This window comes from Octopus bimaculoides, chromosome 11 (assembly GCF_046866305.1).
Source record: "Octopus bimaculoides isolate indiv1 chromosome 11, ASM4686630v1, whole genome shotgun sequence".
NCBI classification, from domain to species: domain Eukaryota; kingdom Metazoa; phylum Mollusca; class Cephalopoda; order Octopoda; family Octopodidae; genus Octopus; species Octopus bimaculoides.
Window position 1 is genome coordinate 9,718,402 of NC_142938.1, and position 16,723 is coordinate 9,735,124.

The 16,723-nt window shown below is 37.8% G+C and overlaps 1 long non-coding RNA gene across 3 annotated transcripts in view; it reads left to right on the top strand.

The window, feature by feature from the left end:
- The window catches only part of LOC149133177 (uncharacterized), a 64,851-nt gene that overhangs the window by 44,100 nt on the left and 4,028 nt on the right, over positions 1-16,723 (top strand). For 2 of the 3 annotated variants that reach the window (XR_016243589.1, XR_016243591.1), the window contains exons 2-4: positions 4,750-4,902; positions 7,622-7,745; positions 12,163-12,794. This is a non-coding gene — a long non-coding RNA (uncharacterized LOC149133177). Of the gene's footprint in view, positions 1-822; positions 937-4,749; positions 4,903-7,621; positions 7,746-12,162; positions 12,795-16,723 lie in introns of those variants that run through there. The other variant, XR_016243590.1, reaches the window with a different exon arrangement.

A 16,723-nucleotide genomic window follows, 5' to 3' on the forward strand; every position in this document is an offset into this window, starting at 1 on the left:
CACCGGCATGGGTATCGCAACTACAATTTCCATTTGATTTTTATTTTGATGATGATGTACTTGACTCAAGGTCTCCTCAAACATAGCAGGTCGCCCTACAATACATACATATATATATATATATATATATATGTATGCATGTGTTTGTATATATGTTTGTGTGTGTTTACTGTCACTTCACACGATATTTGTAAATGAATGTCATCACCATGCAAGCAGTATCATTAATTTTCCAGTATTTTGCAAAATCCTGTTTGGCTGCAGTGAAATATTACCTTGCTTGGAAAACAAGTGGGGTTGGTTGGTGACGGGAAGAGCACCCAACCATAAAAAAAAAATCTACCTCCACAAGAATGAAAAGGATGGACATTAAAAGATGATGATGATGATGGTGGTGGTGGTGGTGGTGGTGGTGGTGATGACATGCCTGCACACACAATTATAACATTTCTTTGTAGATAAAAAAAAAAAGATATTAGTTTATGCTTTCGTTTTCCTGTACACTACGAAACCATAAAATCCTCACCTGTTCTGTCAAATGATAAAAACCTATGAATGCAAAAAAAAAAAAGCACAGTTTCACATTGATTTTCCCATTAATATTTATTTATCTTTGTTTTCATTGATACTCTTTTCATCAACTTTTCTCTTCTTGGACATTTTCCAAATCACCCCTTGTTTTATACCATGAGCTGGTACTTTAAAAAAAAAAAAAAATTTCCTTTCATATTGAAAGCCAATAATATTACATTATGATAATGTTGTTATTGTGGCTCTTCCACTCACCACCCTCAACTGTTTTTTTGTTTTTTTATTTAAATAAGCAGCCATTTTTTTTGTTCTGCTCCAGATGTTTTCTTTCATCTATTTTTATCTTTTATTCTTTACTTGGTTCAGTCATTGGACTGCGGCTATGCGGGGACAACAGCTTGAAAGGTTGGCTTAAACAAATTGATCCAGTACTTACTTTTTAAGTCTGGTACTTAATCTTTTCGTTTTTCTTTTCTTTTTTTTTTTTGTCAAACCGCTAAGAAACAAAAATGTTTACAAACTAACACTGGTTGTCAAGCAGTGGAGGTAGGCACAGACACAAAGGCATGCGCACTCACACACACACACACACACACACACACGCATAAACATGCACGCACACACACACAGGCGGCGAGCTGGCAGAAACGTTAGCACGCCGGGCGAAATGCTTAGAGGTATTTCGTCTGCCTCTACGTTCTGAGTTCAAATTCCGCCAAGGTCGACTTTGCCTTTCATCCTTTCGGGGTCGATTAAATAAGTACCAGTTACGCACTGGGGTCGATATAATCGACTTAATCCGTTTGTCTGTCTTTGTTTGTCCCCTCTGTGTGTAGCCCCTTGTGGGTAGTAAAGAAATAACACACACACACACATGCATGCATATATGTAGAGCTCTAATTTCAACAGCTGAGGTTGGACACTAATTGTACTCACAAAATATACTATATACTATATATATATATATATCATCATCATCATCATCATCGTTCAATGTCCGCTTTTCATGCTAGCATGGGTTGGACGATTTGACTGAGGACTGGTGAACCAGATGACTGCACCAGGCTCCAATCTGATTTGGCAGAGTTTCTACAGCTGGATGCCCTTCCTAACACCAACCACTCCGAGAGTGTAGTGGATGCTTTTTATGTGTCACCGGCACGAAGGCCAGTCACACGGTACTGGCAACGGCCACGCTCAAAATGGTGTATATATATAAACATTATTAACCACATATACTTAACATATATTCATAATGTATTTACTGATAGGCTGCAATTCAGTCAGCATGGTGAAAAATACTCTCTCAAAGTATGTCATTGACAGTGACTTCAGAGATTTGGCCACCTAAGCCATTGTCGGACTGCGATGCATTTGAGCTACTTTTACCAGGTTGTGTGGGTTTGAGTTGGGTGGTAATTAGGTTTCTATACAAAGGTATGGTGGAAAAAATTTTTTTATTAATTTTGGAGTTATGCTATTGTTTATAATTTATTCCTGCTTGTAGACCTTTGTAAACAAGCCTGCATGTGATTCTCTTTTGTTATGTAAGCATAAGGTCTGACAGTATTTTTGCTGTTTTTGGTATTATTGGACTTAGCATTTATCTTTGACAATATAAAGGTCAAAGAAACAAAGTCCCGTGTTTAACCCCTTAGTAATGAGGTGTGTCGACTTTTTTACACAAAAGAATGTAGGTAGGGGGTAAATTTAGGCTGGTCCTTTTGTTTCACTTTTGTTATTATTTAGGGCATTTCCTGTTGTCATTTTTGATGTTGAGGTTATTGGTCAGGTATGTCATGGCTTTGTTAATATGAAAATTATTTCTCTTGTGCTTTGGATGTTCATAAAAGTATTTGTGTACAGGTTGTATATTTACATGTTTCTCTGTAGGTGTTCATTGGATTAATATATAAGGATTTTAATATATAAAGATTTTAAAGTTATTGGATTAATATATAAGAATTTTAAACTTCCTGTTTTGTCAAGTAGAGTTTGTTCGGTGTTTGTTTCGAAAATTTCTTCAAATTCTGTTCTAGATATATGCTGGAGTAAAGCTGATATAGAAGGTCTATATATATTCATGTATATAAGTTGCTTGTTTACAAAGTTTCTACATGCATGAATAAATTCTAAACAATGGCATGACTCCAAATTTAATCAATAAAAATTTTTCCAAAACACCTTTCCATCTTGGGCCATCTTAGTAGCAGTGTATGTCCCTGGGTGAATCATTGCACTGTGCTCTATTGTCTTTATATACTGACAGCAAGTCACTGCATACACAGATTAGAATCAGGCAACTAAACCAGGGGTCAGGAAACTTTTTTCACCATTTACCCCAAAATGTATTTATTTACGCCAACATTATTCTTTGGTAGCTCCTTGTAGGTGGGAATTGATATTGAGCTGTTATGATAAACCCTTTTTCTGATTTTAAGCCAGGGGACACTAACTATTGATGGGTAAGGGCTTTGTCGACATCAGCATTATTATTATTATTATTATTATTATTATTATTATTATTATTATTATTATTATTATTATTATCATTATTATGTTTGACTTTTGCTTTGCATTTGTACAAGTTGACTCCAAGTCTCACCCAGAGACCTCAAGAGACAACAAGTTAGAAGTTCCTGTTGGTGTTATGCCTAGGGTGTCATATATTTGGTTTCGTACGTAGTATTGTTCTAGAGAATGTTTAAGGAAACAAGAAACTTACGAGTTTGTTTCAAAATTTGAGATTACATAGACAATATTTTACGTAGGATATGAGCAGTTCCCATGAGCACCGTCTTTTGAATTTCTGCCATTTTGGGGTTTCCTTTATTATTATTATTATTATCATCATCATCATCATCATCATCATCATCATCATCATCATCATTATTATTATTATTATCATGGTGATGGCAGCAATGATGTTGGTGATTACGATGAAGATAGAACAGGTTAAAGAGACAATTAAACATTTATGGCCGAGGGTCAATGACGAAGGCCAAATTGGCAAGAGAGTATCAAGGACTCTTTGTGGTTCATACAAACTGACATAACCAAACAACAATACAACAGCAACAATAACAACCGAAATGAATTAATAACCCAGTAATTAAAAGAACACCGATTTTCAAGGCAGTGATTTGGAGTAGACAAACGCTATAATTTATTTACGAATATCATATATAAATGATTAACAGGTGCAAAAAATAACAGGTATTACATGATTTAATGAATGAAATAGGAATTGATAGTTTCTGTTTTTTTGAAGTGAAATCCTCTGCTTATTGTGCTCTGTTCATAGGTGGTGAATATCATCTTATAGGAGGTCCAACATTTCCTGCATTCCCCTCTATCATCCATCTCTATCCATCTGCCACTCATGAACTCATCTTCCTACTCGCCCTGTCTAACTCCTTGGACTACTTTTCTTAGATTCACCTTCCTGTAACTTGAGACTGTGTCCTGACCCTTCTGCACCGCCATCTTCTCTCTTTTACCCAATGGCTCAACCATGTATCTCCTCCAGTGCAGGTCAAACATTTCTATCCCGCTATCATACCTTAACCTCTCATCACTCGGCACAAAAGCTACCTCCCTTGATACTATACTCCGCTCAGTTGAGGAGCCTTGTCTTGCAAGTTACTTGGTGACCTCACTAGTGCTGGTGCCATGTAAAAAGCACCCAGTAAACTCTGTGAAGTGGTTGGTATTATTAAGGGTTATCTAGCTGTAAAAACCATGCCAAAACAGATGTGGAAACTTGGTGCAGTCGTCTGGATTGCTGGCTCCTGTCAAACTACCCAACTCATGCCAACATGGAAGTCAGATGTTAAACGATGATGATGGTTACTGTTGTTGTTGTTAAAAGGTTTATTGAAAACTTTTGGGGATGTCTTTTTGGGTCTGAGATGCTTTGGCACAGCCATTTTGGTGTTGTTTATTTAGCATTGCTGATTCAATGCTGACTCATTTGACATCAGACGTTTTAATGTTTTTCACTCTCTTGTTCCATCCCTCTCCCTTCCCCACTCCCTCTCTCTCCGCCCCTCCCCTCTCCTCTCACCCCCTTTTCCCTCCCCCACTCCCACTTTCATGTTAATTCATGTTAATTTATGTTACAAACACCAACTTAAGAATGGCAAAGTTATTTTACTAAATTCTTTATTATGTTCAAAATTGATTGAAACAAACTCCAAATTTTTTTTTCTATTCTAGGTACAAGGCCTGAAACTTTTGGTGAGGGGACCAGTCGATTAGATCGACCCCAGTATGCAACTGGTACTTAATTTATCGACCCCGAAAGGATGAAAGGCGGAATTTGAACTCAGAACGTAAAACCAAACGAAATATCGCTAAGCATTTCGCCTGGTAAGCTAATGTTTCTTATTTCTTTACTGCCCACAAGGGGCTACACACAGAGGGGACAAACAAGGACAGACGAAGGGATTAAGTATGAGAGAGAAGAAGAGAAAAAGACAGAAAGAGAAAGAGGGAGAAAGAGGAGAGAGAAAGAGAGGGAGAGAGCGAGAGTGACAGACAGATAGAAAGACAGAGAGGGAGAAGGAGTATGGGAGAGAAGAAGAAAGAACGACAGAAAGAGAAAGAGGAGAGAGAAGGAGGGAGAGAGAGCGAGTGTCAGACAAACAGATAGACAGACAGAGAGGGAGAGAGACATAGAGGAAGAGGCAGAGAGAGAGAGAAGAAAGGGAGAAAGAGAGAGAGAGAGAGAGAGAGACAGAGAGAGACAGACAGACAGACAAAAATACAGAGAGAAAAAGCAGAGGGAGAAGGAGTATGGGAGAGAAGAAGAGAGAACGGCTGAAAGAGAAAGAGAGGGAGAATGAAAGGCAAACAGATAGACAGACAGAGGAGGAGAGCGACATAGAGGAAGAGGGAGAGAGATGGAGAAAGGGAGAGCAAGAGAGAGGAGAAAGAGGAAGAGAGAAAGAGAGAGATAGCTAGAGAGGGAATGATATATAGAGAAAGAATGTGTAGGGGTGGGGGTGGAGAAGTGTGTGAGAAAAAGAGAAGAAGAAGAGAAAGAAATGGAGAGAATAGAAAATTAGACAACGGGTATGAAAATTAGCAGTTAATCTAATAACAAGCAGTTTGAATTAATTCTTAATTAAATAATTAATCAGTTGCTGTTAGTTCATTACTTGGTCTTTATTCCCTAATGAACAATAAACAAACGATGCAAAAACCTCATAAAAAACATTTAAAAAGAATACAGGTTGCTATTAGATATTATAAGTACCAACTTGAGACTACACGAAAAGCAAAAAAACTTCCCCCCAAACAAACAGTAACTTTACTGATGGGATTGGAATCCCATATGTACCTCTTGCTGGATGATTCCATTACAAGAAAGAGAGCCTTACTAGCTTATCAAATTAGATGCTATAAATTGTTTTCACATTTGAGAACTTAAGTTAAATTCAAAGTTTTTAAACCATTCACTGAGGAACTTTAACCAGGCGCGGGAGTAGCTGTGTGGTAAGTAGCTTGCTTACGAACTACATGGTTCCGGGTTCAGTCCCACTGCGTGGCACCTTGGGCAAGTGTCTTCTACTATAGCCTCGGGCCGACCAAAGTCTTGTGAGTGGATTTGGTAGATGGAAATTGAAAGAAGCCGATCATATATATGTACATATATATATATATATATATATATGTATGTGTGTGTGTTTGTGTGTCTGCGTTTGTCCCCCCCACCATCGCTTGACAACTGATGCTGGTGTGTTTACGTCCCCGTAACTTAGCGGTTTGGCAAAAAGAGACCGATAGAATAAGTACAAGGCTTACAAAGAATAAGTCCTGGAGTCAATTTGCTTGACTAAAGGCGGTGCTCCAGCATGGCTGCAGTCAAATGACTGAAACAAGTAAAAGAGATGTAAAAGTAACTTGTTATTTTCTTCATGCACAGAAAAATAAAAGTAAAGTTAAGCAAAAGTTACCTTCTCAAGTGATGCATACTGGTAGAATGTATCACATAGAACAGCGTTTACTCTTAACGTTTTTGACAAAATTTTGTATTTTAGAAGTTATTTCGTGTTAAAGTTGTTGTATTTCCGTAATTTTAACCAATCAATGACGTGTATTCAGCTGAAGAAAATTACTGCTGCTGTTTGCAAACAACAACTTCCAGGTCCCACACAATCGAACCAATGAAAGAGCTTCTACCTTGTCACTCGACATGCTAAAAATAGCAGCCAAAGTCACATGCCCATTGTATGTAATGTCCTAGATTATCCCTAAAAAGACGGTTTGCTGAAGGCTGGAATGTCTTCGATGACAGGTTTGCTGTTTCAGGGTTCATTTGAGGCTAAATAACAACAAAATTATGGTAAATTTCTATATTAACACTCCCACGATTTTGACTAAGAAAGAAAAACTTGGATTTTTTGCGTGGAATCAAGTACTCTGACCTCCTAATATGTTGCAAATCCCTTATTTTGGTTTGGAAAAAGCGGGTGAGCCCCCCCACTCCATCCTAGAATCATTGGAAATTTTTTTTTCCATCGAATGAATTCCTGTGACATCCTAATATGCTACAAAACTCTTTTGGGGGACCGAAAAACAGGTGGGGTGAGGTGGAAGCCTTTTTTTTTCTTAGTGAAAATCACACAGGTGAAAAGATCAATGGGGTGGGGGTGGGGTGAAATTTCCGAGGCTTCCACCATTCGCTGTCTCTTACTCTCTCTTTTTCTCTCTCACTCTCTCATTCTCTTGCACTCTCTCTCTTTCTCTCTTACTTCCTCTCTGTCCTCCTCTCTCTCACTTTGCCACTTCTTTGAAGTGTAAGACACACACATCAGGTACGTACAAAGACAAAAAGTTAGCATATTAATATTATTGATAATCCTTTTGATTCCTAGACTGGGTGAGGCGTTGTGTCCTTGAGCAAGACACTTTGTTTCACGTTGCTCCAGTCCACTCTGCTGATAAAAGATGAACAATCCTGCAACAGACTGGCAGCCTATCCAGGGAGGAATATATATATGCCAGAGAAACTCGAAAACTGGCGATACGCTGCTTACAGAATAATATGATCTAACCATCATACAGCAATGTTTTTCATTTGCAGTCTTCCATGTAAACATCTGGCCACAGGAAAACATCACCTTGTTTGGAAACAGGCGAAGGTTGGTGACAGTAAGAGTATCCAGCTGTAGAAAAAAATCTGCCTCAAGAAATTCGACCTGATCCAGGTGAGTATAGAAAAGTAGATGTTAAAACTTATGGTAATGATGTTGATGGTAATGATGACAACAACGATGACAATATGTACAAAACAATACAAGACGATGCGGATCTACCATTTGAAATATTGTCTGTCTTTGTTGTATTGCAAGACATGGAATGATTTCAGTTGAAATTATTCCAATCAATAAATTGATCTTTCGAATATTGGTTATGAAGAAAAACAAAAACAAACAAAAAAAAAAAAAAAACAATATTTTAAAGAATTCATTTCTGAGATGTTGTTTTATTTTATTTTATCTTTTTTTTTATTTATGTATTATCTCTGATGTTTTATTGGTGAGATAAATATTACACAACATAGAAATACATACATGCATTCATCTAAATATATATATATGTATGTAATGTATGTAATGTATGTAATGTATGTATGTATGTATGTATGTATGTATGTATGTATGTATATATATATATATATATATATATATATATATATATATAAATATATATATATATATATATATATTATATGTATATATGTAATGTGTGTGTGTATTCATAAACATGCATGCGAGCATATTTCCATGCATGCAACACACACATACACACATACACATGCATGCACGCACACACACACACATCTCACATCTCACATGCAAACACCCACGTTGAGCATTAAAATAGTACATCAGAGGGACTGGAAATAGTGAGACAAAGACTCAAAGAAAGAAAGAAAGACAGAGAGAGAGAGAGAGAGAGAGAGAGAGAGAGAGAGAAGTGAGAAGTGAACTTGAAAGAAAGACATGAAAATACAAAGTAAGGCATAAGATAAAGTGAAAGAGGAAAAGAGAGAAGAAAGGTGCTAGATGAAAAGAAGAGAGATAGATAGAGAGAGAGGAGGAAGAGTGAGAGAGAGAGAGAGAGAGAAGTGAATAAAGAAAGAAAGAAAGAAAAAAAGAAAAAAGAAAGTAAAGATGAGAGAAAGAAAGAAGGTGGGAAATATAAGAAGTTTAGTAAAGATATGCTGAATATTTTCAGATGCTTTAATACAAGGATTTTGGGGGATTTTTGCTGCCAAAAGTTGAAGATTTTGTGAAAATATTGAATATAGTTAAAATGTCATATGAAATTAATATTTGTGATTGCTGTTGTTTTTATTTTTGTCGCTATTATTATCTACACACACACACACACACACACACACACACACACACATATATATATGTATAAAATCTTTTGTCTCTCTGTCTGTTCCCAATGCGTTCTCAAATGGCTCAATGAAATCAGATCAAATTTTACATGATAATACTATCAGATCCCGTGAGCTAGTTACACATAACCAATCATAGCATGTACCAATGTAGTCCCAAGCAGACCCTTCTAGTCCTCTTGGCCTTGATACAACAGAATATTTATTGAGAATATAGCAACTGAAGAGAGAGAGAGAGAGAGAGAGAGAGAGAGAGAGAAAGAGAAGCCTGCACCAGCTCTGGGCTTGTACAAGGGAATGCTGAAAAGTTCCTGGCTTTAACCCATATACGCCCATATAAAAAAATGAAGTCTTAAAATTTCACTCTATTTAGATTAAGCGTTTTGGAAGAGAAGGACAGTATGCAGCTGTTAGCTACGGGTGTCGATTACCTACTGAACATTTTGTATGCTCAGTTGGATGCTTCCTGACAACTTCAGGCCTGAACAAGTAGGAGCAACACAACCAGGGGTATATATGTGTTAATGGTGTTGCGAAAGGCCTGTTTGGAGGCCTGACCCTCCAAATTCCTTTACAGGGCTTAGAAAAACTGAAGGACTGCTTCAAGAAGTGTGTGAATCTGAAAGGGAATATGTTGAATAAAATCATAATTAACTAATCCTCCTGTATTTTTTTTTTTTACTCAAAGCCAGGAACTTTTTCAGTACTCTCTTGTACTCATTTCCAGCTGAGACAGATTCACAGTAGCTATTGGAAAATATGTTCTTGGGATCTAAGGCAATGGAATCATGGAGAAAAATGTCTGCTCCTCTTTTATTTCAGCCAGTGCAGTCTGCAATAGTGAAAAACTTGACTTTTTCTACTTGGCATCCACGAGAGAGTTGTTTAGGTAGATATTCTTTAGTATAAAGAAAGGGATACAGTGTGTCTTTTCAGCAATTTGTACCTTTTTGGCAATCTGTATCTTTTCAGCAATTTGTGCCTTTTTGGCAATCTGTGTCTTTTAAGCAATTTGTGCCTTTTTGGCAATCTGTGTCTTTTAAGCAATTTGTGCCTTTTTGGCAATCTGTGTCTTTTAAGCAATTTGTGCCTTTTTGGCAATCTGTGTCTTTTAAGCAATTTGTGCCTTTTTGGCAATCTGTGTCTTTTAAGCAATTTGTGCCTTTTTGGCAATCTGTGTCTTTTAAGCAATTTGTGCCTTTTTGGCAATCTGTGTCTTTTAAGCAATTTGTGCCTTTTTGGCAATCTGTGTCTTTTCAGCAATTTGTGCCTTTTTGGCAATCTGTGTCCTTTCAGGAATCCGTCTCTTTATATATTGAGTCTTCCATTTTTGAGCATTGAGTAAGAATGTTAAAACGAAGGTTGGTTGATGTTTGTCTATAGGGCTTTCCTATAAGTAGGTTATCTCCCTTGGCTAGGCGGCGCTCCATTTAGACAATTAAACTTCCGCAGACTATCCACGCTATTGTTATTGTTTTACGTCTTATCATGGATATAAAGCAGCTCGATGATTCAGCTATCGAAGTACTTACTGTGCCTGAGTTAAAGAAATATTTAAGATTATGTGGACAGATTATATTCACCTCTCACATGTTCTGACTCTTACAGTTTGTATACTTATCATAGTTGTCATGAAATAATTTCATCAATCAGATCTTCTGGATCTTAGTTGCACGGACACTCTACATTACACTTCTCTGTGTGGGATTTCTAGGTGAACAGTAAGCCGAATTTGTAAGAGGAGCTATCTGTGATAGCCATGTAATTCTCTGAATCAGTATCTTATGCTACTCATATGTGTGTGTATGTATTTGTGTCTCCTTTTGTTTGAGATCATGTAATAGTTGTAAATGAGCATCACTGTCATACAAGCAGTGTCCTTCCTTTCCAATCTTCAGGGCAAACATGTCTGGCCATGGAGAAAAATATTATCTTACTTGGAAATGGGTGAGAGTTGGTGACAGGAAGGGCATCTGGCCATAGAAAATCTGCCTCAATAAATTCTGTCTGACCCATATGAGCTTGAAAGAGGGGATGTTTAATTGATATGCACGCAGACGTGCGTGCGTGCGTGCGTGTGTGTGTGTGTGTGTGTGTGTGTATTTACAAGTATAGATAAGTTCTTTTCTGTGGTCCGTAGTTTCAGTTTAGCTCAATGTCCCCGAAGTTGGCTGAGGTCCTTTTCATTAAACTTAGGTGCCTGGTACCCTTGGAAGTCTCCATGTACAAAAGAAATGGTCTTTACTTTCAATTATGTAACGAACTTTCCTCGAATGAATAGCTAACTGAGAAGCAAGGGAGATTACTCTAAACTAGTTCCCTCCCCCTGATAGTTAGTTTGTTGAATTGCAATTGAATATATTTTTCTAAATGATAACTAGAGTGTACTCCCGTCTATTCGCGGTCTCGGTTATTCGCTGAACTAATAATTGTTCGTGGAAACCACCGCATATTCGCGAAATCGTAAGTATCGTCCGCGATTTTTTATGACTTTTTTCTTGGCAATATATATTCTTTCACACTTTTTATCTGCCGCAGTTGAAGCTTCCTCTGAAGAGAATAGCCGCGCATCACATCACTTGATTGTTTTAGAACCATGTATACTGTATCTTGTATCTCTTATTCCTACTTTCAATCAAAGCTTGCTAATTAGTTATAACGACATCTATCTATATTTCACACATACACACTCTCTCATCCGCTCTCGCTATATTTGTCTCTCAACAACAACCTCGTGTTGTAGTGAACGTGTGTGTGTCTATATATATATATATATATATATAGTGTAGTGTATCGTACCAGTATTACTTGGGCTAGCGATAACAGGTCAAAGATATATACAACATGAGACTGAACGTTAACTTTATACCAGCACTATTTTCAAAATCATTGTTGCATTTGATTATACACATTATTTTTTCAACAGGATAATTTCTAAGGTGGTGGGCCAATATAGCCTCATGGAAATTAGGTTCCTTGCCAGTCACCCTCGCTCACTCTCTCTCTCTTTTATTATTATAGTATAGATTACTGTACCTAGTTGTAATACAAACTAAATTTTTCAAAACCATGATTATTTTTAACCTCTGCTCTATCTCTCATTGTGGTATGCACATATTAGATGCAATGAAGATTTTTGTAGGTTTTTTTTAAGGAAAAGCTGTGTCGAATAGCTATCTCCAATATTTTGTTGAGTTCTATGTTTTTCGCAGCATGTTATCAAAGCCCTATGATGCCGCCCAAACGCCCTCCACCTTCTAAAGCTTCTGGCAGTGAACCTAAGCACCAGAAAAAAAGTTATGATGCTCCACGAGAAGGTACAACTGTTGGATATGTTCCAGGAAGGTAAAGTTATGCTGCATTAGGTCGCTGTTATGTCGTCGAAGAAAGCACCATATGTTACATAATGAAGAACGAGGTTGGCGATGAGGACTACCGCAGCAGGAAGTTTCTGTGAAAGTGCCAAAAAGATAAGGATAGTGAGAAATAAGCGCTTCGTCAGGATGGAATCTGCCTTGGCATTGTGGTTTAGTGACTGCAAAAAGAAAAACATCCCCTTCAGCAGCAACATCATTCGCGAGAAAGCGCTAAAATTATACCAGCAGCTCAACAGAGAAGAAGAAACAGTGACACCACCAAGAAGAAACAATGACAGCAACTTCCCATCACAATGTTCCTCATGCCCACCAAGAAAGCCTTGCAGGAAGATATGACATCCCCTAAAACACCAAAAACACTTAAAAGAAGAGGCGTCACCTGAAGAGTTTTAAATCTTCTTTGCTGTGCGGTCATTATCTTCATTATTTTCATCATCATCGCCTTAAATCAATATCATTCATCATTGGTGAGTAACCGTACATTTTACTTCATTTCTATTAAATCATTATATTAAATATTAAATATTGTGACTGTGTGGTAAGTAGCTTGCTTACCAACCACATGGTTCCGAGTTCAGTCCCACTGCATGGCACCTTGGGCAAGTGTCTTCTACTATAGCCTCGGGCTGACCAAAGCCTTGTGAGTGGATCTGGTAGACGGAAACTGAAAGAAGCCCATCATATGTATGTATGTGTGTGTGTATATGTTTGTGTGTCTGTGTTTGTGCCCCCAAGATCACTTGACAACCAATGGTAGTGTGTTTACGTCCCCGTAATTTAGATGTTTGGCAAAAGAGACTGATAGAATAAGTACTAGGCTTACAAAGAATAAATCCTGGGGTCGATTTTCTTGACTGAAGGCGGTGCTCCAGCATGGCCGCAGTCATTGGAAAAGTCAGCAAAATGGGTCAACGGGTTCCTCACATGTCTAATCACATGCAGACAGTGAATGTGTGCTCTTCTTTGCTGTCACGTCTGACGAATGAACCTTTTCTTGGACTGAATAGTGACTGGTAACAAGAAATGGGTCTCTATAAAAATGTCAAGCTCTGAAAGCAGTGGGTAGGGAGAGGAGAAACACCGGCACCCTAGGTTAAAGAAGGGCTTCACTCATGTAAGGTATTGTTATCTGTTTGGTGGGATTCAAAAGGTTTAATTCACTTTGAAGTTTTAAACCTAAGCGAAATGATAACAAAGGAGATCAGCTTGAGCAGCCTAAGTCAGCGCTAGAAGAATAACAACCATCTTTGTGTTTGAGACGAAAGGTGTTCTTCCATCAGGATAATGCTTGGCCACATACAGCAGGGCTAACATTTCAAAGGCTGGAGCAGTTTGAATGGAAAACAATGCCCCCCACCATGTTTGCCAGACATTGCCCCATCTGATTATCATTTATTCTGCAATCTTCAAAATCACTTGGACGGAAAAGATATGAATTCTGTAGACAAAGTCAGAACAGTACTGGAGGAGTATTTTTTGTCACGGACAAGTGGATTTTGGAAGAGGGGCCCTGCAAGTCTGCCAGACAGATAGAAGAGCATTGTAGAAAATGAAGGAGAGTATATTTTAGATTTAAAAAAGCAACTTTGTTCATTTTAATTTTGAAAAATGAAAGAAGTATAAAAAAGCCGTGTTATTTATGGGATGACCCAATATATTGAGAGAGAGAGTGTATGTATATGTATAAATAATATCTATAATGCATATTATATATGTTATATATATGTATGCGTTATGTGTGTATGTATATATTTATATATAAATGTATATACATGTACATTATATATGTATGTATATAAATGTGTGTTATATATATATATGTGTGTGTATGTATACATATATATCTGTATATATGATACATTTTAATATATATATATATATATATATATATATATAAAGTTGTAGTATATTGTCAACTTAATGTGACAATCCCAATAAGGGAATACACTACTGCCGTTTAGCCCTAGGAAGATGGACCGCTTCCTGTCGGCCTTGACACAATTACTGTGTCCCAGGCTGATGACGAGCAAAGACTCAGAAACATGTCCCTGAATGCTGGCTAGGCTGGGTGGAAGAGCTTGTCTCCCCCTCGCAGACTTAAGGACACAGTAATTGTGTCAAGGCCGACAGGAAGCGGTCCAGCTTCCTATGGCTAAACGGCAGTAGTGTATTCCCTTATTGGGATTGTCACATTAAGTTGACAATATGCTACAACTTTATCGCTCCACTACTGCTTAAATCTCTCTGAGAAATTTAGAAATATTATATTTCTAATTTTGCTGATCAGTGAATGAACTTCACTATGATTATATAAGTCTGCGAGAGGTAAACAGGCAGTAGTGTATTCCCTTATTGGGATTGTCACATTGGTCCTGCCCCTCTGGCGAATTTCAAATTGTCATGTAATGTTATGGATTGGTCCTGCCCCTCTGGCGAATCTGAAATTGTCATGTAATGTTATGGATTGGTCCTGCCCCTCTGGCGAATCTGAAATTGTCATGTAATGTTATAGATTGGTCCTGCCCCTCTGTCGAATCTCAAATTTTCATGTAATGTTATAGATTGGTCCTGCCCCTCTGGCGAATGCCTATGTCCTGTAATGTTATGGATTGAATGTGCCCCTCTGGCGAATCTCAAATTGTCATGTAATGTTATAGATTGGTCCTGCCCCTCTGGCGAATTGCCATGTCCTGTAATGTTATGGATTGAATGTGCCCCTCTGGCGAATCCCAGACATGTCATTTAATGTTATGGATTGGTTCTGCTCCTCTGGCTTATCTGAAATTTCATGTAATGTTATGGATTGAATCTGCCCTTCTGGCGAATCCATAACATATCTATATGTATATATATTTGTGTGTGTCCCCCCCCCTCTACACTTGACAACTGATGTTGGTGTGTTTATGTCTCCGAAACTTAGTAGTTCATCAAAAGAGACCAATAGAATAAGCATTAGGCTCACAAAGAGTAAGTCCTGGGTTCGATTTCTTCAACTAAAGTCGGTGCTCCAGCATGGCTGCAGTCAAATGACTGAAACATGTAAAAGAGTAAAGAGTATACAACAGGCTTCTTTCTACCAAATCTGCTCACAAGGCTTTGGTTGGCCTAAGACTATTTGTAGAAGACACTTGCCCAAGGGGCCACACAGTGGGTCTGAACCCAGAACCATGCGGTTGGGAAGCAAGCTTCGTACCACACAGCCACGCCTGTGTCTGATATGAAGAAATATTGGTTTAAAATATTGGCACAAATCCAGTAATTTTGATGGGAGGGGGTAAGTTGAGTACATCGACTCCAGTACTCAAATGGTACTTATTTTAGCGTCCCTGAAAGGGATGAAGAGTAAAGTTGAACCCCAGTGGAATTTGAACTCACTATGTAAAGACAGACGAAATGCTGCTAAGCATTTTGCTCAGTGTTCTTACAATTCTTATTTCTTTATTGTCCACAAGGGGCTAAACATAGAGAGGACAAACAAGGATAGACAAAGGGATTAAGTCGATTATATCGCCTCCAGTGCGTAACTGGTACTTATTTAATCGACCCCGAAAGGCAAAGTCGACCTTGGTGGAATTTGAACTCAGAACGTAACAGCAGACGAAATACAGCTAAGCATTTCGTCCGGCGTGCTAACGTTTCTGCCAGCTCTCCGCCTTCTAACGATTCAGTGTTCTACCGATTCTGCCAACTGATGCCTTGTATGAAGAAATATTAAAAAAAAAAGAAAAAAAAAGAAGTCAAAGAACATAGACAAAAGCGAAAAAAGTTAATAAGTGTGAATTTAGTATTGAATTATTTAATTTGAAATGATAACATAATAAATATCTCCAGGTAAAATGAACATTTCTTTAAAGAAAGCTTAAAATATTGATTCCTAACATTGGCACAAGGCCACAAAATTTTTTTTGTGGGGGTAGGGTTTAATCAATTAAATCGATCCCAATACATGACTGGTACTTTATTTTATCGACCCCTGGAAGGATGAAAGGCAAAGTTGACCTCGGCAGGATTCGAACTTAGAATGAAAGAGGAACATAACTAAATACTCGTGAGGCATTTTGTCTGGATGCTCTACCGATTCTGTCAATTCTTTTTTTTTTTCTTTTTGTTTACTGCCTTTTGAAATCTTGAACGCAATTTTTTAAATTGTTCAGAAATTTGAAGAATTCGTGGTCAAGCCAAAAGCCGTGAGTGTGCATATAAAAATAAGGGAAAGAGGTAACACAGGAAAGTAGAATTGTACAGCCATATTTTGGAAGAAGGGAACAGAGGGGAGAGGAAAGAGAAGAGGAGAGGGGGTGGGAAAAAGAGAGAGATAGGGAGAGGAAGAGAAGAGTGTAAAGGAGGAGACTGTTAGAAGGTGAGTGTGAAGTTGTGATGTTTATTGTACAACAAA